At 37.3% G+C, this 26,490-nt stretch overlaps 2 long non-coding RNA genes across 3 annotated transcripts; one reads left to right on the forward strand and one right to left on the reverse strand.

The window, feature by feature from the left end:
- Window positions 1-2,536: 2,536 nt before the first annotated feature.
- On the reverse strand, window positions 2,537-4,766 carry LOC133290121 (uncharacterized). Its single transcript, XR_009748596.1, has 4 exons — window positions 4,504-4,766; window positions 3,524-3,597; window positions 3,375-3,438; window positions 2,537-2,803 (listed from the first exon to the last, which is right to left on the reverse strand). It is a non-coding gene; the product is annotated as an uncharacterized LOC133290121 (long non-coding RNA).
- A 5,049-nt stretch (window positions 4,767-9,815) lies between these two features.
- LOC133290120 (uncharacterized) lies at window positions 9,816-14,756 on the forward strand. Of its 2 annotated transcripts, XR_009748594.1 has the most exons (5): window positions 9,816-10,343; window positions 10,421-10,546; window positions 11,128-11,194; window positions 13,652-13,717; window positions 14,537-14,756. It is a non-coding gene; the product is annotated as an uncharacterized LOC133290120 (long non-coding RNA). The 2 variants fall into 2 exon arrangements; XR_009748595.1 differs by lacking the exon at window positions 13,652-13,717.
- Window positions 14,757-26,490: the final 11,734 nt, after the last annotated feature.

Consider the following 26,490-nt stretch of genomic DNA (forward strand, 5'->3'; position numbering starts at 1 on the left):
TACTTCCCATCACACAGGGATCTTCTAAACATATTCGTCCTATCCCAGAGGACTAATTTCACCTCAATCCGTGCACTGCAAAATTATATCAATCCTTGCACTAACACTTATACCTCAACTCATTAACTAATCTTATCATTTTTGTTTTGACATTACACATTAGCTCTTTTGCTAAACACATAATTCCACACTTTATTGTAACTTAGTTCATACACTAATCACATGATTTCCCATCAGGTTGTACATTAGCTCATTCTCTAATCATACAATCTCTAGATACTTCCCATCATCGGGGATTTCATTCGGCCTCATTGTCCTTTTACAAAAATTTAATAATTTACCTAAGACTATAATTAGGCACTCAGGCCATCACAAGGTGTACATACATATATATGTATACGGGCACTTAGGCCATCACTGGATTATCATCCGTTTATTCATCAAAGTAGGTATACTGGCCATCAGGCCATTAGGTATTATTCACAGTTCATTACAACATCCTTATGCTTCATAACACCTGAATCTCTACATAGTAGCCATTTCCAAGGAGAATTCCACACATTAATGCACACATATAATCATATTTGTTTCCTTCATGGCATATCGGTCAAGCTAGACCATTATTCCGTTACGGACAATCATACTCTCAATGAACCTTGTTCAATGCCATCCATGGCAATTCTCTCAACTTCTTCCTTATACATATAATACATAATTAATTCATCTCGCCTATGTTTAATCAGCACTACCTCCTTATGGGTTTAAATCCCATATTTCAATATATCTCAATTTAACAATTGACCAGCATTATAATTTCAAGTGGTCAAATCCCATAGGATTAATCATCAATTATTCTATTTATTTCTCTGCATGAACCATCTCAATTTGTTTAAGTGTACATCATCCATCAAGGACTTATAACTTCTAGTCAACATAAAATATTCAAACTCATGCCTAAGCATATTTGTTCATCATTTTCAATAACCCAACAGGTTCTAATCTTCCACCTTGATGAAGTATATTCACCAAGTCTATTGTACACACTATACTACACACATACTTGGAAGCTTCACCAATACCTTTTCCATACTATGGACTCATCTCAATTATATATCTTTATTATTCATGGTACTACAAGGTTCATCCATGCAATACCGTACATATCATAGATTTGTTTACAACTTTCACTTACAATCCAGCTTTATAAATTTCATCTACAAGGTCAGACAAAACATTTAAGTATGTTTCCCTGAAGTCCTATAATATTCATATTTTACTTACTGCCATCTCTTGTCCATGAAGCAATCAACACTGCATCCACAACATCAGGCTAAAGACTTACATTTGGTGCTCCACAGTTGCCACGTAGGCTTCTTACGATGACTACGCATGTAACACAAAGGAATGGGTTGATCAGACCCACACTAAGGAATCACATATGCAGTAATCGATAAGAATCTACATACAACTATGCAACACACAACACAACTATATATACATTATCAGAGTTCCCTAACAAAACTGCTCTGATACCATAAAATGTAACAGCCCGTTGTACACCGGTATTGTTAACATTAATTATGATATTAAGCGCAGTTACAATCACAGCAGTTCATTTAAAAAAACGAGAATAAATTTTTTCCGACTATTACGCGAGCATTTAAATCCTAAAAAGCGTAATAATTAAAAGCTGTGACCGTAACCGTAAACTCTTGCGGAAGACTTATTTCAACTATTTTTATAACTTACATCATTTATTATGAGTTACTAAGGAGTTCCCATAAACTCACTTAGCCTATTTCCAACTTTACATTTTTACCAATTCGAACATGTTTCACTCTAAATTTTCTGCGACCAAACCGATCGCAACCAACCCTTCTTCTCAGATTATATTTTTGTATTACTTAATTCCCTTTTTAACAAGCTATCATACGCTCAATTCGGAGCTCATTTGCTCCGGTTATCGCCGTTTGAAGTTGGATAAGCAATTAGCCCAAACAACCCCAAAAACAGCTCCAAACCACTCACATTACTCGAATTACTGCACTCAATCCGCTCAACCATTTGCTCTCAAATTTCCTTAAATTTTGACACAAGGTAGAGGACATCTCAACCTTCAAAATGGCGTATGGCACGTCCCTAGGGGACTTCTATGGAGGGAGATATGCTCTCCCGAAGTTCGCCTAAAATCTGCCAATTCTACAGAAAATTCGCCAGAGTTTCCTTTGTTTTTCCAATAATCCCAAATTTGTAAAAGATCATTTAAACCTCAAATGTACCTAATAAACACATGATAATACAGTAATAATCCAATGGGTGGCACACACAAGGACCAACAACGCCTTGGGGCACTTACAACCCAATCCAGTTTATAGTTATTAAACATAGAGTCCATATTAATCATTCTTAAGTAGTTGCAATCACTAACACTTTTTTCATGCATATTTCCATCATACATATTATCATAACCTAAAATAGGCCTAAGGCCCTTCCATCATAATTAGACATGCATCAATACTATTATAATATGGCTTTACAAATTACAACTTGAAACTAAAACTTCAAATTACATTCTTCTAAAATTTCAACTTAATTTAAAAGACAACATAACCAAATACATCACTACTAGACTTAGGCAAAATGGCATGAACAAGATGCTAATGAAGCTACTAATAAATACAAATGACATGTTCATGCCCTAAGTCTAGCCTAGGCCACACGGCCAACAAAATGCAAAATATGAAGCGCTCCAGCGCTCACTCTGCGGGCCTCTTGCCCGAGGCTCCTGCTCCACTGCTACCTCCTGAAATAAATGCCCCGAGACGGGGTGAGATATACGAATATATCTCAGTAACCAAGAGGTTCTGGAGAAAACTCCACCCAATGGTTCACTTCGATGCATATCAATAGAATACAACAACCACTTTGAAAACGGGGTATAGCAAGGGATTTAGAGAATGGGGAATATAAAGAAAACAAAATACGACGATACGGGATGGTAACCCCAATTCCACGTACGCCCTCGGCATATATAAGCCTATGGGTATCATCCAAGGTGTGTTCACAGAAACCACAACCATGATGCCCAAACCAACCAAAACGCCAAAGACATTCCTAGTGTGCTCCTACCCGGATCACACACCATGACCGCAGTCAACTGGAACTCCCTCCTGGAGACCTATCCAGCGGAAGTCCGAAAATGCCCGAAGGCTAATAAAACTGTCTACTGGCCAGAGACTCGGTACCGCAGTACCCATAGCAATAATGCATGCATGCTCATGTGTTCTATACTATTCATACACACTTCCTACCGTTGCCATCAACTGGCAAGGTGGAACAGAAAAGGGGAACAAGCCCCAGTACCAAGAGGTTACCTTAATTCGTGTTTCCACAAGCTCCGTAGCAGCTTATCCCTCAACTCGGTACACAGCGGAATGCCTACACAGAGGACATTCCCAATCACTCTCAGTTCATCCCATACATGTTAATTTATAATTACACATGCAATGAACCAATTTCTTACCTCAATCCACTTGGTCCCGGACCAAGGGCAATTCACTGATTCAAGATTCGGGATTCAGGTCGATGTACGGCAACCTATACAATAACGTACATCCATCAGTACTCGTCAAATAGTATCAAAACGCAAAAACACAAAAATCCTCCCCATCTTCCCTTGATGGTTCGGCCATTGTAGTGTAAATGTGAGATTTATTTTTCTAAATTTTCTTTCTCATTTTGTTACGTCTCATTAGGTTGTCAATAAGCCAATTCAAGTGCCGGTTCGTCATTTTCGCGTCGGATTACATCAGGAAGCGAAAACCGCAAAATCCCCCCTTTTTCCCTTGGAGGTTCGGCCATATAGGTGTTAATTGGGGATTTATTTTTCTAAATTTTCTTTCTCATTATAGTACCCATCCTTGGGTTGCCATAAGGCCATTTCAACTGTCGTTTCGCCGTTTTATGTCTTTTAAGCATCGTTTCGCTAAATATTTCGCTCTAGGTTCATTTATGCCAACTAAACCACTTATTATTTTTCCATTGATTCTAACACTTGCCAATCACAACACAACCCATCTAAGCACTATATAACTACACAAATCATCATCCAAATCATTTTTCATCATCAATTCACTCATTTTTCCTCAAAGGTTCGAATCTTGCCCTATGACATTCCAAAGAATTTCCATTCAATTTTAATCACTCCAACCTTCACACAACCTATCATATCATCATACCATCATGCCACAATTCATCAAACAAGTCTCAACACCAAAATTCACAAGTCCAAAATCATGATCATCAAATTTTTCTAAGTTAAATTCATCAATTTTCACCAATAAATTTCATCGCATTTCTAGCTTTAATACATCATTCTAACACATTATCATCTAATACACATTTTCAAATTGAGCTCTCTAACGTCACTATTCATCATATCAAAGTTTAGGTTTTCAAAATCAAATCATCACCATCAACCATTTAAAATGCAAGAACACTCACCCAAATGGAAGGTACAAGGCTCCTCCTAACTATACTCCACCATTGGAGCACTTGGAAGCTCCAAGAACACAAAATTCCTCACCAAAACCGCAGCTGTAAATGGCCAAGATCTCCTCACACACGCGATTTCAAGGCTCAAGAGTGGTACCAATGTGTTTAGGAGGTGTTTTCCAACAAGTTTCAAGACAAAAATCGTTGGATTCGGTGGAGATTTGACCAAGTTATGGAAGAAAGAAAGCTTGAGCAATTCTTGGCCATGGAGGGGCTGCTGCACGCGGGAGAGAAGAGAGGGAGGAGAGAGAAAGTGTGAAAAAAAAGGTGAGTTTGACTCACTTAAGTCACAGGCGGGTCCCACACGCGTTTTAACTTTAATCAATCACCTAATTTCAACCACAAATTCATGACCTACATATTTTTCTTGTTCATGTCATATTTTTGTTTCCCAAAAATACTGATAAAATTTTCACGCTTATCGGTACAATTATACCGCAGTATTTTTACACCGGAAAATCACTATTCATCAATGTTTCCCAAAATGACTCAATTCCATCAAATTTCATCAAAATCATATTTCCTAACTCAAAAAAACATTTACAACTCATATTTGAAACCTAGAGCTCAAAACTCAATCGGCACGTTTTACGGTGCAATCGTACCGCGATATTTTTACCCGCGAAAAACACTATTCACTGATTTTTCTGAAACTTGCCTGTCCACTCAATTTTTCGTTCTGAACCCATTTCCAGGGTTATTTTTACCATCTGAGACCTTCTACTCAATTTTTATCTTCCTAGGGTTGCGTGTTGGCTAATTACCGTTTTGCCCTTTCTTTGTATTTTGGCCTAATCTTTTGGATTTTCACTAATCCATCACTTGATTGCTCACTTAATATTTTAATTACTTGATTTAAAATTGTGAGGTGTTATAGTAGGTCTAGTAGGGTCATCCATCCACCTGAGAGGTATGGGTTTGTGATTGAGAATCAACAAACCGTCGAGGATGATGAACCTAGTAACTATGAGGAGGCAGTCGAGGATGTTGACTCCTCTAAATGGCTTGAAGCCATGGAATCTGAAATAGATTTGATGCATTAAAACAAGGTATGGAACTTAGTTCCAAAACCGCAAGGAATAGTTTCTATCGGTAATAAATGGGTCTTTAAAAGAAAGACTAATGCAAATGGCAACGTTCGAACCTACAAAGCTAGGTTAGTTGCGAAAGGATATCGTCAAAGACAAGGAGTTGACTATGATGAGACTTTCATACCAGTTGCCATAATCAAATCTATTAGGATTATGCTTGCCATAGCAGCATATCACGACTATGAAATTTGGCAAATGGATGTCAAGACCGCCTTCTTGAATGGATTCTTGAAGGAGGAAGTGTACATGACACAACCTAAAGGTTTTGAAGCCAAAGGCCAACAACATATGGTATGCAAACTGCAAAGGTCAATATATGGGCTAAAGCAGGCATCACGGAGTTGGAATATTCGTTTTGATGAAGTCGTTAGAAGTAACGGTTTCATCAAGAACGAGGATGAACCTTGTGTTTACAAGAAGGTTAGTGGGAGTAATATCGTTTTCTTGGTACTTTATGTAGATGACATATTCCTAATAGGAAATGACATCCCCACATTACAAAAAACAAAAGACGGGCTTTCAGAAAGCTTCACCATGAAGGATTTGGGAGAAACGACCTTTATACTTGGTATAAAGATCTATAGAGATAGATCCAAGAGGCTGCTGGGTTTATCTCAATCCACGTATGTTGATGACACGAGCTGTCGAACTCGCGCAAATTAAAAATTAATTCTTTAGGGTTCAGAAAATTTGCAGTAAAGTGGAAACCCTAAGTCGTCTCTCAAGGAAATTGTTTTGGTTAAAATCGCTTATGAGAACAGAAAATTAAAAGGGGGATTTTGGATTTTGATTCAATAATTAAAAAGGCAGAATATAAATTTGGAATAAAAATTCGTAATTAAAAATAACCAACCTAAGGTTTGGGTTCCATGGATGTCTTTCCTCGGATAAGAAGATATCAGAATCGTGATTGATTTGTCAATCGGATCAGAATCCTTATTTCCAATTGACAACCCTCTCTAAGCGATCGCTTAGCATTTGATCAAAGACGATGCTTCTACTCATACAATCGCAGAGTATCAGCCCGCTTGATTTAAGGTCATAGGGTCAATCAACCTAATCATCAAATCTGATGATTAATCCCTTTCCATAATCGCAATCGCGAACCTCAGATTGAATATCCACGATCGCACGATATCAATTTGAGTTGGGAAGGGAATCAAAACTGATTTGAAATAAACGCAGATCCTCAAGACCAATCCATGGAATCCATTACCCTTAGGTTGATTAAAAGGTTCTTAGCCTCGCATGGCTAAGGTAAACATAATTGAAATAAAAAGAAGAAGAAGAAGAAAAAAGATGAAGAACGCAATTGAATAAAAACTCAGAGAGAACTTCTCTGTTGTAAAAACTGACTGCCAAGGGTTTCCTAGAGTCCCCTTTAAATAGCTGTCACGCAGGACGGCTAGGGTTTCATCGCTTCAGCCCAAAGATAAAATAAAAGCTAAATAAAAAATAAAACAATAAAATAAAACATGGCCTTGGGCCCTAAACACATTGGGTCCTAATGTGAATTACAAGTCCAAACGTCAAAATAAAATTCCAGCAAAATACGTCATCTTGAGATCAAGTTTCGACCATTGTCCGTCCGAATTGGGCTTCAGTAGCTGAAATAGAGATTGTAGCCCTATCTCTTAGCTGCAAATAGAAACAAGAACGGAGTCAATCGGACATCTGTAAAGTGAGATATGGTCAAAATACAAAAGTAGTGTAAATCTGGAAAATTATGACGAAAATCAATTAAACCCAACTAAAATCTAGAATAGTGAATTGACCCAAAAGACCTTTATTTAATTCAAATAAATCATAAAAATACCAACCAAGAGTAATAAATAAGTGTAACAAAATATGAGTTATCAGTTGACAAGATGCTAAAGAGGTTTAGCATAGAAGGGTCAAAAAAAGGTTTTCTTCCCGTCAGTCATGGGGTACATCTTTTCAAGGCTATGTGTCCTAAGTCACAACCTGAGAAGGATCGCATGAGTGGAATTCCATACGCTTCGGCTATTGGATCCATTATGTATGCCATGATATGTATGAGACCAGATGTCTTATATGCTTTGAGCATTACGAGCAGATACCAGTCTGACCCTGGTGAGGGTCACTGAACAGCAGTCAAGACCATCCTTAAGTACTTAAGAAGAACTAAGGATGTATTTCTGGTCTATGGTGGGGTGGATGAGCTTTCAGTGAAAGGATTCACTGATGCCAGCTTTCAGAGTGACAAAAATGATTGCAAGTCATAGTCAGGGTTCGTATTCACCTTAAATGGTGGGGCAGTGTCTTGGAAGAGTTCCAAGCAGGAGACTACAGCAGATTCAATGATAGAAGCTAAATACATAGCTGCTGTAGAAGCGGCTAAAGAGGCCGTGTGGATCAAGAAGTTCATATCTAAACTAAGGGTAGTTCCAAGCGTGGATGAGCCCATAACCTGGCTCCATTGCGCAGTCAAAGGAACCTAGGTCTCATCAAAGATCTAAGCACGTGCTCCGCAGATATCACCTGATTAGAGAAATTATTGATAGGATGGATGTAAAGATGGATTATGTTTTCACTGATGATAACCTGGCTGATTCTCTGAAGAAGGTTGTTTCTCAGAGAAAACATGATAGTCATTATGAGGCTTTGGGTATACGTCTTAGGTCTGATTGGCTCTAGGCCAAGTGGGAACTTGTTAGTATATAGATGTCCTAGAGATAATCTTTTGATTAGATTAGGAGATTTGTGTACCTTTTATATTATCGCAAATAAATCATAAGCACTCTTTATCCTGTTTCATATTTTGTCTCAATATCATTGTTTATATATTATATGAGTAACTGGATAAATCCCTTGGAATAGAATAGGTATCTCTTGAGTATCTGTGATGAGATCACGATCATGAGGATTCAAGGATACCAGATGTTTATTCCTAATTTTATGTTCCTAGTCTAGAGACACTGAGAATGGGGATCAGTAATCTCGGGTAAGACTAGCACGGCTTATCTACTTGTATTCAGATACAAGGTAAAGACCTCATGAGCTACAGATATGGAGATGTCTTAGCTAAAGTCGTGAGTGGACCTATAAGGGTATAACTCGCACTGAACAGACCCACAAAGAGGCTCTATGAGGAAATCTCACAAATAGTATCATTAGAGCATCTTCTTATTATTTGGGTATGTCTTTCCTTAGACCAGAAGTTTTCACCTAGACTATGTTCTAGATGCATGTTTTGATTGTATACCTCGTCTGCCTGAAACATGGAGATTCATAGGTATACCTTTGGGCATGTCCTGAAAGAACACAAGCCTAGGGTGATAAGTTGAAGGAATTCGTCAAATCTCTGTGAGGGATTAGGTTATCTGTAAACCGGAGAAATCGGGATGACATTTACGGGACTCGGGAATCTATGCATAGTAAAAGAGATCATGAGATGATCTGCCTTTAGAGTCAGTAAATTGAAGATTCCCTATTTCAAATTAAAGCTTACCCTAAACCACAAGGGTTGATACATGTAACATCCCATGAGAATTAGGAACTTACATAAATTACCATTAGCATTGTAAATGCAAGTCTTGAATTCAAATCATTTACATACAATTATGATGGGATGAATTTTAATAATATTGATTACATTATATGTGGAAACTTTAGTTACTACCTAATGGATACATGAAATAATAACTATTAGGAAAATTATTTTATGAACATCTATGGGTGAGTTTATATTTGAGGTATTCGAAACATTTGTTAAATAGGTAAAATTAATATTAATTACAATGTATAAAAATCTTAGTCAATACTTAGTAAACTACATGAAATAAGGTTTCTTAGGAGTTAAAAATTGGACCTTGCTATCCTTAATGGGCCACGGCCAATCCTTTCATTGTGGACCAAATTTAGCACAAAATCTATTTCTACTACCATCAAGTAGCTTATCTGGTAGAAATCTGAAAACTAATCCCCATTGGTCAAAATGCCATCTCAACCTCAAGACTTCATGTATGCTTGACACCTAGTTGATTTCCCTTATGCATGTCTGCCACCTTGCACGCCAATAGGACACTTGGAGATTTTCTTTCTCATGGTTCGGTCAAGTCATTGAATGGCCAAGGTACCATTTCTCTTAGACAAAAATCTGACTCACATCTAGTTTCCCCCCATGCATCGGCCAAGTTTCAAGTTGTACCAAGAAGTACTCCTTAATATTTTCATACTGATCTATCCTTGAAACGTGACTCAGTTACCTTGTGCGCATAACTCTAGCAAGAAGAATCTGATTGTTTTTGCATGTTGTCCTAAATCGATCAGCACACTCATTCCTCCTCCTCCTTGCACATCATTGAGAGAACCAAACCGAATCCTACAACCTCCACTCAGATTTTTTGCATGCAAGAGGAGACAGCCACCCCCTTCCTTCTCTAGCCGTGGACCACCAAGAGGAAGAAGTAAAAGTCTCCATGTTCCTTCTTCCTTTTGCTTCCCCAAAGACCGTGAGTTGTACTAGAGAAAGAACCACCATACAGCTCCCATCTCCATTCCTTCTCGGTTCGGCCAAGGGTATCATCTAGGGGGCGAAGTATTTTCTTGTTGATTCCTTGCTCATTTTTCTCTCACCGGTCTAGGGAAAACTTTCCACTGCATGCAGATAAAATAAAAACACAAACCATTCTCTTATTTTTCCTTTGGTTCAGCCGCTGGTCATTATCCAAGGAGGTGAGGTGTCTCTTTCATCTCTTTGTTCATTCTTTCGTGGATTGGCTCTGTTTGAACCCTCTTCTACTTGCATGCAGCTTAAGCTCGATCTACCAGAACATTGAAAGAGTGGATTGTGTAGTTTTCTGATTTGTGAGTGTGTCAATACAAGGAAGTAAAGGCCGAACTCAAGCTTTATTTTTCCCCATTGTTACGGGTTACAGGTGTGTCCTAGGAAGTTAAAATTTTTGTCATTCTTGTTGCCTTGTTTATGCACATTTAGACTGATTTGGACCTAACACTTGCAAGCTCAAAGAACGTTTTCTTTTCTTCCTATTGGAACTGGGAACTATAGCCTATTGCATTTTATGGGATGATTTAGTGATAGGAAGATGTATCCAGTACTACATGTATTATAATTAATTGTGTAGCATGTTTAAAGACCCCCTTTAGCGCACTCATGACCTAGGAGAGTTGTTTTGTGAACCAGAAATTTCGTGAGCATTTTACTTGGTAAGAAACCGAATCTGTTTGAGTTAAGAAATTTAGTGACAACATGCTCTAGGCCCCTTTATCGTACCCTTGTATGTGTTGGATTTCATCATTGTAATGAGCTACTAAATTTATAAGAAGTCAGAAATTTATTCAGTAAAATGATAATTTCTAGCAAGGAATGGAATACTATTGAGGGCATAATGTAATCAACCCTAAGAATCCTTTAATTCGATGAAAGTGCATGATTTAGGAGCTTAGAAATTATTGGGATAGTTGTATGAAATTCTGATTTGGTACGATGATATATTAGGTGCGCAAAACACTTGAGACTTTGGATTATTCCGCTGCTGCCTGGTAATTTATTTGTGACGCGCGAGGTAAGTGTTTGGTGGTATTACCTAATGTGATTATTGGCTAGCGTATAGAATTGTGAATTGTTGCTCACATGTGCCTTGGATTAATGTGCTGTCATATGCTATATGTATGCTGCCAATGAATGTGACAAGATGGAAAATCATGAATGAGAAGTAATTGTTATGTGGCAGCCTGGTATGGAAAGTACATGAAAGATATGCTATTATGATGATGATGGTACGGAAAGTGTAACATCCCACACAATTGGGGAAATACATAAAATATTATAGGGCATAAGAGTGAATGTGTGACAAATCGAATCACATGTAATATGTGCTGGGCTTTCGAATTATATGGTTATTAGCATGGAATTAAGATTGAGCTAGGGAAATTACTTGAATTATAATAATAGGTGAGAATTTATTTTAGGCATGTGAAGCCTTAGAAAAGATGTACAAATTAATTATAGCAAATTGTAGAAAGAATTAAATATAATTACAACACTTGGGAATTTATATTTTATGGATAAGTACTTAAGTTAGCTACATTTTGGGCTTGTATACTTTTGATCCTTAATTGATGTTTGGCCGAAGCTTTAGGGCTTTAGGAGGTAGCCTTGGTTCAGCCCAACTTTTGTGTTTTACCTAACCCTTAGAACCTTACAATGGAAACCCTTGAGTGGTAGTAACCAACACTTGGCAAATCCTATCTTAATCTCTCCATTTGTGCGCATAATGGGAAGCCAAAGACAAAATTCTGACTTGCTTTTGTTAATCAAACTCAATCCAGCCTATGCATGTCTCCTAGCTTCCAATTGGTTGCATGCGTGCCACTTGGCTCTCCCACTCACTTGCTTGTACTTCATGTGGCAACCATAAGCCTTCCACCACCCTTGCATGCGCTTAGAGTGTAGAGAAAGCAATCAGATTTTTTGTTGTGCTATCTAACCACACTTTCCCTCACATGTACGCATGGGACTTGTAAAAATGAGAAAAGAAAAATTCTGAATAAGCCTCTCAAAAGAAACATAACCAGCCCTTCCACCTATCCTCTCTCATGCGCATGGTTTGTAACAAAAGGTAGCTGATTGCTTGTTAAACCAGCTAAATAATACAACTTTAAGTACATACAGCCAATGGTAGACAGAGAGGTCAGTTTGCATGCGTTATTATTGGGAAGAATTGCCACCCAAATCTTCACCCCTTTGAGCGCCTAAGAGAGAGAGAGAGTGATATAATACAAATTCTGATCTTTGATTTATTTTAAGACCAGCCAACTCAACTCCATCTTTGTACCTTCAAGCGCTGATTGAGCAGAGAAAGATCTCACCATTCTTCAACCACTTTCTCTTTAATACAAACCTCAACCTTAGTGACTAGAGACTCAAAAGAAAAGCAAGACATTTGCACTTTACTTCCCCCCACTTCTCATGACCGTGTATGCCCTTGAATGCATACAAAAGGAACTCTAAAAATCTTATTCTCCTCTCATCTTCTTTCTTCCAGAAACCGTAAGACTTGGAAAATAAATGTCATTGAGGAACTCATTCCATTCCTCCCCTGCTAGCCGAGGTTCCCCACACAAGAAGGATTGACTTCAAGAAAATTCTTTCCTCCCTTGGTACGCACAACCGTCGTTTGAAGAGTTGAGTTGCTGCTCCTTTATTGGAATCGGTTTTTCTTGTGTGCTGCAAAGAGGTAGGCACAAAACCTCCCTTCTTTTTCTCTGCTCCAAACCGTGATGCATGCCTAGGAAATGACTCTTTTATTTTATACTTGGCTCTTTTAGATTCTGTCAGTTTCTATCCTTAGACTTTAGAATGAAAACATAAAGAAAATGAACCTTGAAATGCTCTTCTAACAAAGTATAGGGGCTGAGTTAGTGTATCTAAAATTGTTAAGATGTTAAATAAAGAGGACTGTATGTTTTGACCCCTAGTAACGCAATCTTAAAAGTAGTATATGAGCTTTTTAAATAAATTATCCTTGATGTTGGTTTATATGAAATCGGTTCTGACTTGGTAACTTTTGTTATGAGCTAAGTCCTATTCTAATTTAAATATTCAGCATGTTGTCGAACCCCTATTCTCGCACCCTTAGTCTTGTTGAGTTAAATTTCGAATAAATGTCATTAGCTCTTTATTTATTAAAGCCCATTCTGTTTTGGTAAATCTAGTTATGAACTAGGTCCTTCTTAAATCAAAATACAACATGAGGTTAGACGTTTCTCTCCCTCACATATGGCCTTGTTAAGCTAAAAATTTAATTAAGTGTCTTGAGTCCTTTGTATGATGAAACCGGTTCTGTTTGGGTGTGCTTAGTCACTCTTAAACGTTGGAATATTATTATTGAAGTCAGAATACTTTTGGGAAAAGATCATTGATGGCCGAATGGGGTACATGAGCTGTTAAGCTAGGAAATTATTGGTAATTTATAGGAATGGTTTGAACGTATCCTGATTTTTGTTGCACTATATGTTAGGTGTGCAACCCCCTTGAAACTTTGGATTATACACCGCTGTCTGGTAAAAAATTTGGAACGTATGAGGTAAGTGTTTGGCGGTATTACCTCTTGTGACTGCTAGCTAATACATGAATTGTGAACGTTGCTCTCATGCACCTTGGTTATGAATTTTTGTCTATGATAATGGGATTTTGCTCATGGTCTTGCTTTGCTGAATACTTTGTTTTGGAGAATTATTAGTTATCCAGCATTCTGATATTGGAAAATCCATGAGATATGTATCTTGGTTATGTATATGGGTTCTGTTTTGGACTTGAAATGCTGCTTATTCTATTTTGATTATTCCGCAGCATCTTGATATTGAGCCCATAAGCTATATGAAATCTTGAATATTATCTAGTCATGCATGTACATTCATAATTTTTATTTGTATGTTGCGTGTGAACCATGACATATCATACATGCACAAGTTTCATGTTTGTAACTGGAAATGTTTTCGAAAACTATGCATACGTTTGAGCACGCATCATGTAGGCATCCCTGCGGTACCAGGGTATGGGACACTTGGCTTCAGTCCGTTTAGGTTACAGTTGGAACCCTCCGAGGAGCCATTAAGGGAGGGACCTCCACTGTACTTATGTGTACAGGCACGACGGTGCTGTACATTTTAGGCGTTATATACGCATCTTGACTAGTATATTTGGCGTTATATACGCATCTTGATTAGTATATTTGGTGTTATTTACGCAATATGATAAAGTTTAGTATCTGCCGGATTTAACTTGATGATGCGACTGTTTTGTAATTCTGTATTTAGTTAGTATTGTTGCATTACTGGTTTTGTTGCCACACTACTGGGATTTTTCTCACCCCTTTGGGGCTGCTATTTTTACAAAATGGCAGGAGGGCGGAAGAGCATATGAAGTCATGATTATATGGATATCTGTTGTTATGTGCTGCTGTTGGGATTTTTGTTGTTGCTGTTTATTTGATGGATAACTGTATTAATTTGAGAAGTTTGGATTACTGTCGGATTATGATTTTACTACTGTTTTAAGACTTTTATGATCAGCAAAAAATTTGGAACCAAATTCTAGAAACGTTTTGTGAAAATAATGTTTGACGTTTTATTTAAGTGTTGGTTTTTAAACAGTCTTGCGAGCACTTTGCGAGTTATGTTTCGAGGGGAAAACGAACTCTGAATTACTATTATTTTATATGCACGCGAAGCCCAGACGTGCTCTTTCTAGATCATATAGAATATTCTTTTGTATCGTTGGAACCGATTTTATACAAATTTTTAAAGACAGCAACGACTGCACAGGAAATTACTATTTTCAGCAAGTTAAGAAATTTTAAAAGCATAATCTGATTTTTGTAAGGAACTTGATTTCAATTACAAGTTTTATTTAGCAACATTAAATAATGATTTTTCAGTACTTAACATATGACAAGAGAACTCTAATTCCGCTTAGGAAACAACTCTCTTGGAGGCCTACAAGGGAGGGTGTTACAGAAAGTACATGAAAGATATGCTATTATGATGATGATCTAGTCATGCATATACACCTCATAATTCATTTGTTTCTTGTTTGTGTGTGAAGCATATCATGGCATACATGCACGAATTTCATGCTGTTCATATATGGATTAGAATATTTATATAAATATGCATACGATTGAGCACGCATCATATAGGCATCTCTTCGGTACCAGGGTATGGGACACTTGGCTTCAGTCCGCATAGGCCACAGTTGGAATTCACCTTGATGGGAGCCATTATGGAATATCCACTGTGTATGTACGCGCACGATGGTGCTATGAGCGTAATGATGGCGTTATATACACACTATGAAATGTTAGTACGCGCATGAAGGTGCTATAAGCGTAATGATGGCGTTATATACGCACTATGATATGTTAACGAAAAATGAAATGTTGATGTGACTATTTTATAATTTTGTACCTAGTTTAATACTGTTGCATTATTGGTTTTGCTATCACACTACTAGGATTTTTCTCACCCCTTTGGGGCTGCAATTTTTATAAAACTGCAGGAGAACGTAAGAGCATATGAGGACGTGATTATATGGATACTGCTGTTAATTGTTGTTGTTTGGATTGTCTACTATTGACTATTTATTTGATGGATGACTGTATTATTTTGATATTTCGAGAACTTGGATGAAAGTTGGAACTATGATTTAGCTACTGTTTTAAGACTTTTATGATCAGTTATTACTTTGGAAAAATTCTGAAAACGTTTTGCGAAAATAATTTCTGAACGTTTTATTAATTGCTGATTTATTTACAGTTTTGCGAGCACTTTGCGAGTTATGTTTCGAAGGGCAAACGACCTCCGATTTACTAATAATTTATGTGCACGTGAAGCCCCAGATGTACTCTTTCTATATAACAAAGAATATTTTTTTGAATTGTTGAACTTGATTTTATACGAATTTTACAAGACAGCAAGGTCTGTCGGGAAAGTTAGGAAATTCAGCAAGCTATGTACTTTTTTTAAATTGTCACTCTGAATTTTAGGAACAACCAGATTTCGAGCAAGTTCTTAATTGTAACTCAAAAATGATTTTTCAGTATTTAAGTAATGACATTAGAACTCTAATCCGCTTAGCAAACAACTCTCTTGGATGCATACAAGGGAGAGTGTTACAATACATCTCCTCACCCTAGGTTTAATGGGAAGGTAACCGAGACAAAAGGAAATACATACGGTAACCAAATACATTTAATAGGATGATCATGTCATTAACCTAACTAGCTCTTGGGCAACAAAGCATTGCTAGTGCTTTGTGTTGTCATTAAATGAGTTGTGGTCTTATTGGGCCCAAGTCCATTTATGTTAGTGGCTAAGTTGGGCCTAATGGATCACACACTAACACCTTATTGTCTTGACATTATATCATTAAAGGTTTTCGGCCTAATAATGGTTGTTAGCCCAAAAAGAAGTTTGGATGCCCACCTTAGAGGGAAAAGGGCGCATGGATTGTTGTAATGGGCTTGGATGGTCCAAGACATTATTAATTAATTTAATTATTAAATTAATTATCTAATGTTTAAATTTAAAATTTAAATTATGAATTTGAATTTTGAATTTAAATATTTGAATATTTAAATTAGAATGTTCAAATTTGAATTGGCTATGAAAGGAAGTTTCATAACAAAAGGAAAGGATAAGATCTTGATAGTATCTTGTCAAGATCAAATCTCAAGTATCAAGAGGAAATATTTGGACATCATCAAAGATGATTGGGGCGCTGATTTGGTGGCTTAATGATGGTCATTTAATCAACAAATCAAGCTCCATTCAGATTTGGTTGGTTATGGAAATATTTGATTTAGTTGATTCAATTTGAATTGCAACTAATCAATATTTTTGGAATGATTTTGGGCTGATTGGGGCGCACAATATGGCTGATCATATAATGGTTATTAGGTCAAAATATTGACTAGGTGCAGACTTAGTTTTAAGAGGATAGGATAGGAGTTTGTTGACTAGATTTGATTTGCAACAACTCCACTCTTTCCTCCACAAAAAGGGGCGCTCCATGATCAGATTTTTGTGTGAAAATTCTGATTCAAATTTATTCCTCTTTCATCTCCTTAAGTGTTTTCCTTTTGTGATATTCTCCTTAGGGTTTTTGGAAAATAAAAAAAGGCCATTCTCTTCTACAATTTGTGCGCTACTTTGTGTGAGTTTTATGGCTGAAAATTCTCTCATCTAAACAGAATAAAATCGAGCTTCCTACCTCTTCACAAGGAACGCCTAGCTTGCTCCTTTGTGGTGTTAGAATTGGTGGCTTTTCAAGAAGAGTTCTTGCGTCTTGACAAAGGGTGGTGTGGATCAACATTAGAGAGTTTGAACCTTCAAGCCTAACATTGATCACCTTCGAGTTTTGAGTTACGAACAAGGTATCTCTCTGTCCTAGAGTATGTATCTTAATTGGTATGTGTGTTTCCGCTTTGAAATTTTTTTTTTTCATCCTCACATGCCTACGGCCTTCAAAGCTCTATCTTTCAAAGACTAGGTAAATGTGTGGAATCATGTGGGGATCTGTTGAACAAAGAACCACCCACCCATAGTCTAATATGGTTAAGTTAAAAGAAAATTGGTTATGACTTGTGTGTATGGCATAATGTTGGCATAAGAATTGATAAGTAAAAGATGAAATCAATAAATGGTGTGTCTAGTTAATTACTTGACTTTGAACTATTTTATTGATATTTCTGTGGATTCCCTATTCTAGGTGCGCCTATGAGTCTTGTTGAGGATCCTACACCAGAGGAGGCTAGGTAACTCGTGTTTCAAGTAGGCCATTTATACATCTTCAATAGGTAAACTCTATGTTTAAGGGGTTCACTCCTACTTTGTGTTCCGCCATAGTGTACAGACTATGGTCGGGTTGTATGATATGTATGAGATATATGATATAGATGCATTTATATAGAGCTATATGATGATGTGATATGATATGTTTTATGTGATATGTATGATGATTCTTGGCCATTGAATCGGTGTGCATCAACTCCATGTAGGGGAGATATCCTTGGGAATAATGGTGTACACCACTGAGATATGAGATATTCCATGTAAGGGTGAGACCCTTGGGAATAAGTGCATTGATTTCCACTTAGAGAGAGGTTCTTGGGGAATGACTACGTACTTCAGAGATGATATATGTGATATGTTCAGTACAGTATGATATATGATGTTTTGTATATTATGTATCTGACTATCATGCAGGAAGTGAGCCCAGGGTATGAAGAGTTCTCTATAAACCTGGAGCTTACTGGAGATTCATCTTTCACCCCGTTTGGGGATATGATTTCAGGTACACAGTTAGTTGGAGAGCCCTCAAGGGGCAAGGACCCTTCCCGTGGCTAGCATGAGGATATGGAGTTTTGGGTAGCCGGAGGCTACTATTTATTTAGGGATCATGATGTCTGATCTAGAGTTATTATGTATATGGCTTGTATATGTGTTGTACATGCTTTTCGCTTTTGATGCATGTACATTTTAGTATTCAGGCATTATTATGAGATGAGGTATATTCTGATATGTGATTATTGCATGTTGTTAGATTTAGAGGCACAGAGCCTTGTATGCATGTGCCCATGGATGGATTTTATAGTCATATGCGATATATATCTGATATATTATGATGTATGTACTTATCAGGATATTATGAGAGTGAGATTATATCCCTGTTTATTCGAGAAATAAATGGAACTCTGTCCGATTTGAGACTCCGTCTGGAATGACACTTATAACACCTCGCAATTCTAAAACATGTAATTGTATATTAAATGTGGATTAAAGGATAGGATTAATGAAAATCCTAAAATTAAGGCCAAAATCAAAGGAAGGGTAAAACGGTAATTAGCCAAACACGTAACCCTAGGAAGGTAAAATTGAGTAGGAAATCTCAAATGATAAAAATAATCCTGGAAATGGATTCAGAACGAAAAATTGAGTGGTTAGACAAGTTTCGAAAAATTCGGTGAATAGTGTTTTTGCCGAGTAAAAATATCGCGGTACAATTGCACCGTAAAGCGTGCCGATTGAGTTTTGAGCTCTCGGTTTGCATATAAATTATAAATGATTTGTACGACTTGGAAATATGATTTCTGATGGAAATTGACGGAAATTAGTGAGTTTGGGGAAGCGTGCCCACGGCGCGAGTAACATCTTAAAACTGCAATTTCTCCGAACGACCAGAAAACTCCGGATTCATCTGATCAAGGGTAATTAAAGGACAATGGTTAATGTTAAAAATTAGAGTTTCTAAATAGTTTATGAAATTATGAACGTTTAGTGGAATCAGAGGGAGATTCGAATTAGTTTGAAATCGCGTGAGGTGGCAGTGGGGCCCACCTCACTTAAGTGGACTTGGCCACCTTGGACAACATAAAAATCTGGTCTTTCTCTGTCCTTCCCCCACCCAAACCAGCAGCCACCATTGATGGAGAAGGAAGCTTGGCTTCGAATTTTCTTTCTCTCATAACTCCTTCAATACTACTCCGAATCAAGAAAAGTTTGTGAGCAAAGTTGTTGAAAATCATCACCCGAACACATCCCACCGATTAGTTTCCCTTGAAACCATCTCATTTGTGAGAAAATGGGCAAAGTCAGCCACGAAATTTTGAAGGATTTTGTGATTTTGGAGTTGATTGCTGAAGCCATTTCTTGGAGATCACTAGGAGGAGTCTTGTGACTTGATTATGGGTAAGTTTCAATATGTTTCATGGATTAATTTGTTGGATTTAAATTCATGAACCCTAGACTTGATTTGTGTGATTGATGTTGTTAGAGAGCTCAAATGGAAATTGTGTATTAGATAAATATGTCTTAGAATGATGTTTTAGAGTAATAAAAGCAATAAAAATTATTGATGAAATGTTTGGTAACTTAGGCAAAATTCATGATGGAAATTCAAGACTTTGTGTTTGGGATTTTTGGTAGGATTGTGTAATTTAGTTGTTGAGTATTTGTATGGATGGATTATGATATTGTATGATGTTTGGGAATATTGAATTGAATTGGATAATCATTGGTTGGTGGCCTTGGAGATTTCGGCCCAAGAGAGGAAAATTGGGGGTTTTTATGTTGTGAAATTGTATGATTAATATGTTGGGTTGTTAAATGGTAATTAGAAGGGTTGTGTGATGGTTGGATGCTTTGAAAATCAAAGGAAAAAGTGGTTGGTTGTGTAGAATTGGAAATTGAACCTAGAGTGAATTAAATGGAAAAATGATGTTAGAATGGTGTAAAATGGGGGACCTAAAATGATATTGTGGCAGCCTTAGGATGATAAAGAAAAATGAAAAGAAAATAAAGAAAAATAAATTGTGATTTAACACTATAAAGGTTGAACCTACCGTTGTGTAGGGGAGGATTTTGATGTTTTTGCATGTTGTGGCCATTGGGGCTAGGCTAGACTTAGGTCATGAACAATGCATATGATTAGGATTATTGGTATCATTTTGTTCATGATGTATTTTGTCTAAGTTTAGTCTTTGATTATCATGTTTATTTTGGAGCATTTATTATGTATAATTGAAGGAAAATTGTAATATGTCTATTTGAAGTGTAATTTGTAATATGGAGAATTGATGTAACATTGAAGTATGTAATATGATGAAAGGGAAATAGGCCTATTCTAGGATGTGAATGATGATTTATGATTTAAAGAATGCATGCAATTGGACCTTGTGATTGAAATAAAGTTAAATTGAGAAAGTAAGCGCGAATTATGTATATTGATTAAATTGGATATAAACTGTGAAGGGTTGTAAGAGCAGCAAGGCATTGCTGGTCCTTGTGTGCCACCCAATGATTATTAGGTACAAATTGAGGTTAGAGAACACATTTGCAAATATGAGATTTATTGGAAAAACAAAGAAAACTCTGGCGAAATTTTTAGAAATTGGCAGAATTTAGGTAAATTTTGGGAGAGAATATCTCCCTCCACAGAAGCCTGATAGGGACGTGGCATATTTCGTTTTAAACCTAGAGATGTCCTCTATCATGTGTTAAAATTATAAAATTTTCTGGTTTGTAAGCAGCCCTGTAGAAGCCATTGAAGACGGACTTTCCAGAACGCACCTGTGCAGGGGCTGTTTCTAGCAGTTTTTGGGAATTTTATTCCTGCTTCGTTTCTTGGTCAAATTATGTGCATGATATGTCCAATTGAAGCTTGAGGTATCTAGTTTACTGTATAAAAATTTGAGAGCAATTGGTTGACATACTTTTCCAGAATAATTGATTGAGTGAAGGCTGTTTGGAGCCGGTTTGAGGTTGGCTGGCAGATTTGCTCGTCCAACTTCAAACGGCGATATCCGAAGCAAACGAGAACTTTATGACTCATGTGATAGCTTCCTAAAAAGGTAATTAAGTCTAGAATAACATACTAAAAGATGAGAGGCATGTAGATGCGGTTTGTCCGCATAAATTAAAAGACCGAACCATGTTCGGAAAGGTAGAAAACGTAAAAGTGAGATTTTACCTAAGTGGGTTTATGGGAACCCCTTAGTGACTTGAGAGAAGTAATATATGATATAAAAGTAGTTTAAATAATTATTCCATGAAGAGTTTACAGTTACGGTCACAGCTTTTATTTATTACGCCTTATTATTGTTTTAAATGCTCGCGTAATAAAACGAAAAAAATTTACTCGCATTTTTATAACTGAATTGCTGTAATTGTAACTGCGCTTAATATCATAATTAATGTTAACAATACTGGTGTACAACGGGCTGTTACATTTTATGGTATCAGAGCAATTTTACTAGGGAACTCTGATTTTGTATGATTGTATTAAGTGTTGTATAGTTGTATGTAGACTCTTATCGATTATTGCATATGTGATTCCTTAGTTTGGGTCTGATCAACCCATTCCTTTGTGTTACATGTGTGGTGTAACACCCCGTATATATCTGGTAATGTTATCATATCATCGTATTAAGCTGCGCTTAATAAAAAATGCGGATTATCTTTTTGATTTCAATTATGACGTCATTATACTTAGCCAAGTTGAATACTTAATTCATTTTCAAAACATTGCCTATATGTAGATTGCAAATAAACAGCTAACTGAAATACCTCATTAAATAAATTACATAAGTATGTCTCTAGTCACGGAACTACAACACGTAGACCGGACAACCTACTAAGTTATACAACTCAACTCAAAGAACTAACATAAAGTGGCATGGACAAACCCCATGCTCACCCAAATAAGGCATCAAGCCCAACATAAGTCTCAACATCAACAACATAATAATAAGGCGAAAAAAAACAACATACAATCCAGACATGTCAGCATAAATATAACAGCAATATCATCAGCTAAGCTCTGGCCTCCTGCCGCTAGAGGCTGAGGCATCAGCCCCCATATTACCTGAACTTGAAATAAGCGCCCAAACGTGGGGTGAGATCTCTAAACAAGAAATCTCAGTAAGACAAGGGGTCCTCAAGGATCTTCTGCCCCAAGCTCACTTACATGTGCAATATAAGTTCAAAAGCCATTTAACAATATAAGTTCCAAAATCGTGCAATGCAACAGATAATCATGTCATGTGTGTTTATACTATTCTACTGATCAGAGAAGTGCAGGAATACGTCTATTACCCACACAGTATCAGCCCATGTTGTACCAGCCCATGCTGTATCCGCCCACAGGATCGCCCCTAGCCTCATGTGTAGACGTCACACCACATACATATCATAAAGCATTTGCACTTAACAGCTCCATAGAATTTCAACAAAACAGTACATGAAAACACATCATGCATATAAACCATCCCCCCATGGGACATGTGGAACCAACAGTGGCTAAACCGAGGACACGAAAGCTTACCTTGCAAGCTAACTATCCAATGCCTAGAGTCCACACATCGCTCAAAGCCCAATAACAGCACAATCACAATCTGTTTGTATCATAATTCATCATCAATAATTATAGCACATAAGCTTATACATAAAGACAACGCTTCTCTTTTACGTTTTACGTCTTAAGGCTTCTCACAAGGCCACAAGCCCTTAATCACTTGATTCTGACTTAGTTTAATTATTACAGAAGTCCACATAAGTCAATAATGGGTCACAAACCCAAAATGACATCATGTATGAATAGTACCGTCACTGTTCCGAAATTCCCAGAATATCCGGATATTTGTCGGGGACATATCCGGATATCCGTATCCGGATATCATATCCGGATATCCATATTCGGATATCACCAGGCCCCATATCCGGATATCATATCCGGATATTTCGCGACAGAATGCAGTTCTGCATTTTCGCTAAGATATCACTTAAAGGTTGGGTTTTTAACCCATTATAACGTCCAAGCATGCATTTTTAAAGGCTTTTATGTTCATGTTCAGGTTGGATACTTGTTTAACCCATTAAGCATGTCAAGACACCTCTTTTATCAATTAAAACTCATAACCAAAGGTTGGTAACACTTACCCAAGCTTTAAAACAGAGAAAGGAGTGCTCTTGGAGCTCACCAACAACCTCCAAGGTTCTGACTTTGAAGATGCACGAAAATGGCACACAACAATGGTTCCTTTCCTTCAAGGATCACTCCTTGAAGCTCAAAATGCCTTCACAAAGGCTCCACCCTCATAACTCAGCAACACAGCCCCTAAGTCTCACCAAGACAGACCTCAAACTCAGAAAGGTGAAGGCTTTTCACCCTCCAAACACACACCTCTAAGTATTTACAAGGTTTAAAGAGAAGAATCCATGGTAAATGAGGTAACTTGGGAGAGTTTTCATGCAAGAAGGTCAAGGGAAGAAGGTGACTAGCATGAGAGTTCAAAACTCAGAATAGAGGCACGTAGGAGGTTGTAAAATGCCCTAGAAATATGTGCCATTTAGTATTTATAAGCGGTTTAAGGTTAATCGCACTGTATTAGCGCTAATTGCTACGCTTAGCAATTTGATCCCAAACTTTGGAATCAGAACCTACTCATTTTTCTAAGATTTGTCATATTTTTTTTTATTTTTCGCAGCACCTTTCCGGTACGCGCTTTTCCATAGCCAGTATCAGTGCTGGCACCAGTTCTTATTATGTTGACCTGAAACTTGTTTTACTAGTCCTATATAATATTCTAGGAATTATCATGCACTTATTATAATTTTCCGAGATACTTTTTCGGTACGCATTTATACCGAGTAGCAGAACTGGTATCTGAACTTTTCTTCCGAAAAGCGACTTTCAGCATTATTAACCACTTTCTATATTTATTTAAGCCTCATAATAATTATTAGGGTCAATTATGGAATTATTTCCTAATTTCACATAATTAATTAATTAACTTCCTTAATTAACGGTGCTGGTTCTTACATTCACCCCACTTTTTTAAGGATTTTGTCCTCAAAATCAGAATATACCTATCTCTGAAGTCGGGATACTGCCGGAGAAGCTCATCATGTCACTCTCAGGTACACTCCTCAGGAGTTCTTCATGTCCATTGAACCTTGACTATCAGAATGATCTTGCTCCTTAGCTGCTTCTCGCCTCGATCGAGAATCTTAAGTGGTCCGATGGGAGTTTTCAAGTTCTCCCGGACCTCCACATCATCTGGTTGCACCACGTGCGAAGGATCCGCTACATACTTGCGAAGCTGAGACACGTGAAACACGTCGTGGATGTTGGTCATGGGAAATTTATTCTCGCTTCGTTTCTTGGTCAAATTAGGTGTATGATATATCAAATTGAAGCTTGAGGTGTTTAGTTTGTTGTATAACAATTTGAGAGCCATTGGTTGAGTGGATTTTCTGCAGTAAGTGATTTAGTGAAGGATGTTTGGAGCTTTTTTGGGGAACCATGTTCGGATATCCGGAGCAAACGAAAACTTTATGACTCGTGATAACTTTATGACTTGTTATATGCGGTTTGTCCGCAGAAAATTAAAGACCAAACCATGTTCGGATAGGTAGAAAACGTAAAAGTGAGATTTTAGCTAAGTGAGTTTATGGGAACCTCTTAGTGACTTGAGAGATGTAAAATAAGTTATAAAAGTAGTTTAAATAATTATTCTGCAAAGAGTTTACAGTTACAATCACAGTTTTTATTTATTTGGCTTTTTATTATTTTAAATGCTCGCGTAATAAACGGAAAAATTTTACTCGCATTTTTAGAAATGAATTGCTGTGATTGTAACTGCGTTTAATATCATAATTAATGTTAACAATATCGCTGTACAACGAGTTGATACAACTAGCTCCTTCTCTCTCCTCCCTTCCCCAAAAAACCGACCCACCTCCATGGATGTGTAATTGAGTTGTTGAGTGTTTGTATGAGTTAATAGTAGGATTGTATGATGTGTGGAGTTGTTGAATTGAATTGGATACCCCTTGGTATGTGGCCATGAGCATTTTGGCCAAGTGAGCAATTTATGGGGTTTGATGTTGTGAAATTATTGGATTGATGTGTTGTGGTGTTAATTGGTATTTGGAGGTGTTGTGTGATGAGTGGATGCATGGAAAATCAAAGGAAAAATACTTGGAGTGTGTGAGAGTGTCCATTGGACCTAGAAGGAAATAAATGGGAAAAATGATGTTGTGATGGTGTAGGATGGAAAGTGGGACCTAAAATGGTGTTGTGGTGGTCTTGGGATGTTAAAGAAAAATTAAAAGAAAATAAAGAAAAATATTTTGTAATTTAAGCCTATAATGGCTGAACCTAGCATAGGTAGGGGAGGATTTTTGGTGTTTTGTAATCTTGGTTGATTGCACCTTGTATTGATGATCCTTGTGTGATCATTGTAGGTTGTCTCCCGCGGAATTGAACTCGAAACCGTGAGCTTGGTGGGTTGTCTTTGATCTCAGACCAAAGAGATTGTGGTAAGTGGTCTTGAACCTATGCATGTATAGTTTATAAACTTGCATATTTTTTGGTTGGTTTAAATTAAAATGGAAATGGCCTATGTGTAGGCATTCCTAGTGAACCAAGTTCAGGGATATTGTGAATTGGAGCGATCAAGTGAAGGAGATTATTCAGGTAATCCCTTGGTACTGGGGTTTGATCCTCGTGTGTGCTCCACCATGCCCGATGAGGATAATGGTAGGAAATCTATGCGCCCCCTTGTGAGGTTTTCTCTTAGAACACTTCACTCTTCTAAACACTTTTACCTAGCCTCCTGCATCACACACTGAGCGCATAACAAGCCTTATTGTGATCAATCGGCGGCCTTACTGGAAGGAGTTCCTGTATCTAGACGCGGGTGGTGTGGATCAACGTTAGAGGGTCTGAACCCTTCAGACCTACGTTGATCATCTTGAGGTTTCACGAACAAGGTATGACATACGTCTTAAAGTATGT

This window comes from Gastrolobium bilobum, unplaced genomic scaffold (assembly GCF_033153095.1).
Source record: "Gastrolobium bilobum isolate Gb01-03AN ecotype WA unplaced genomic scaffold, APGP_CSIRO_Gbil_v1 utg122942, whole genome shotgun sequence".
Lineage (NCBI taxonomy): Eukaryota > Viridiplantae > Streptophyta > Magnoliopsida > Fabales > Fabaceae > Gastrolobium > Gastrolobium bilobum.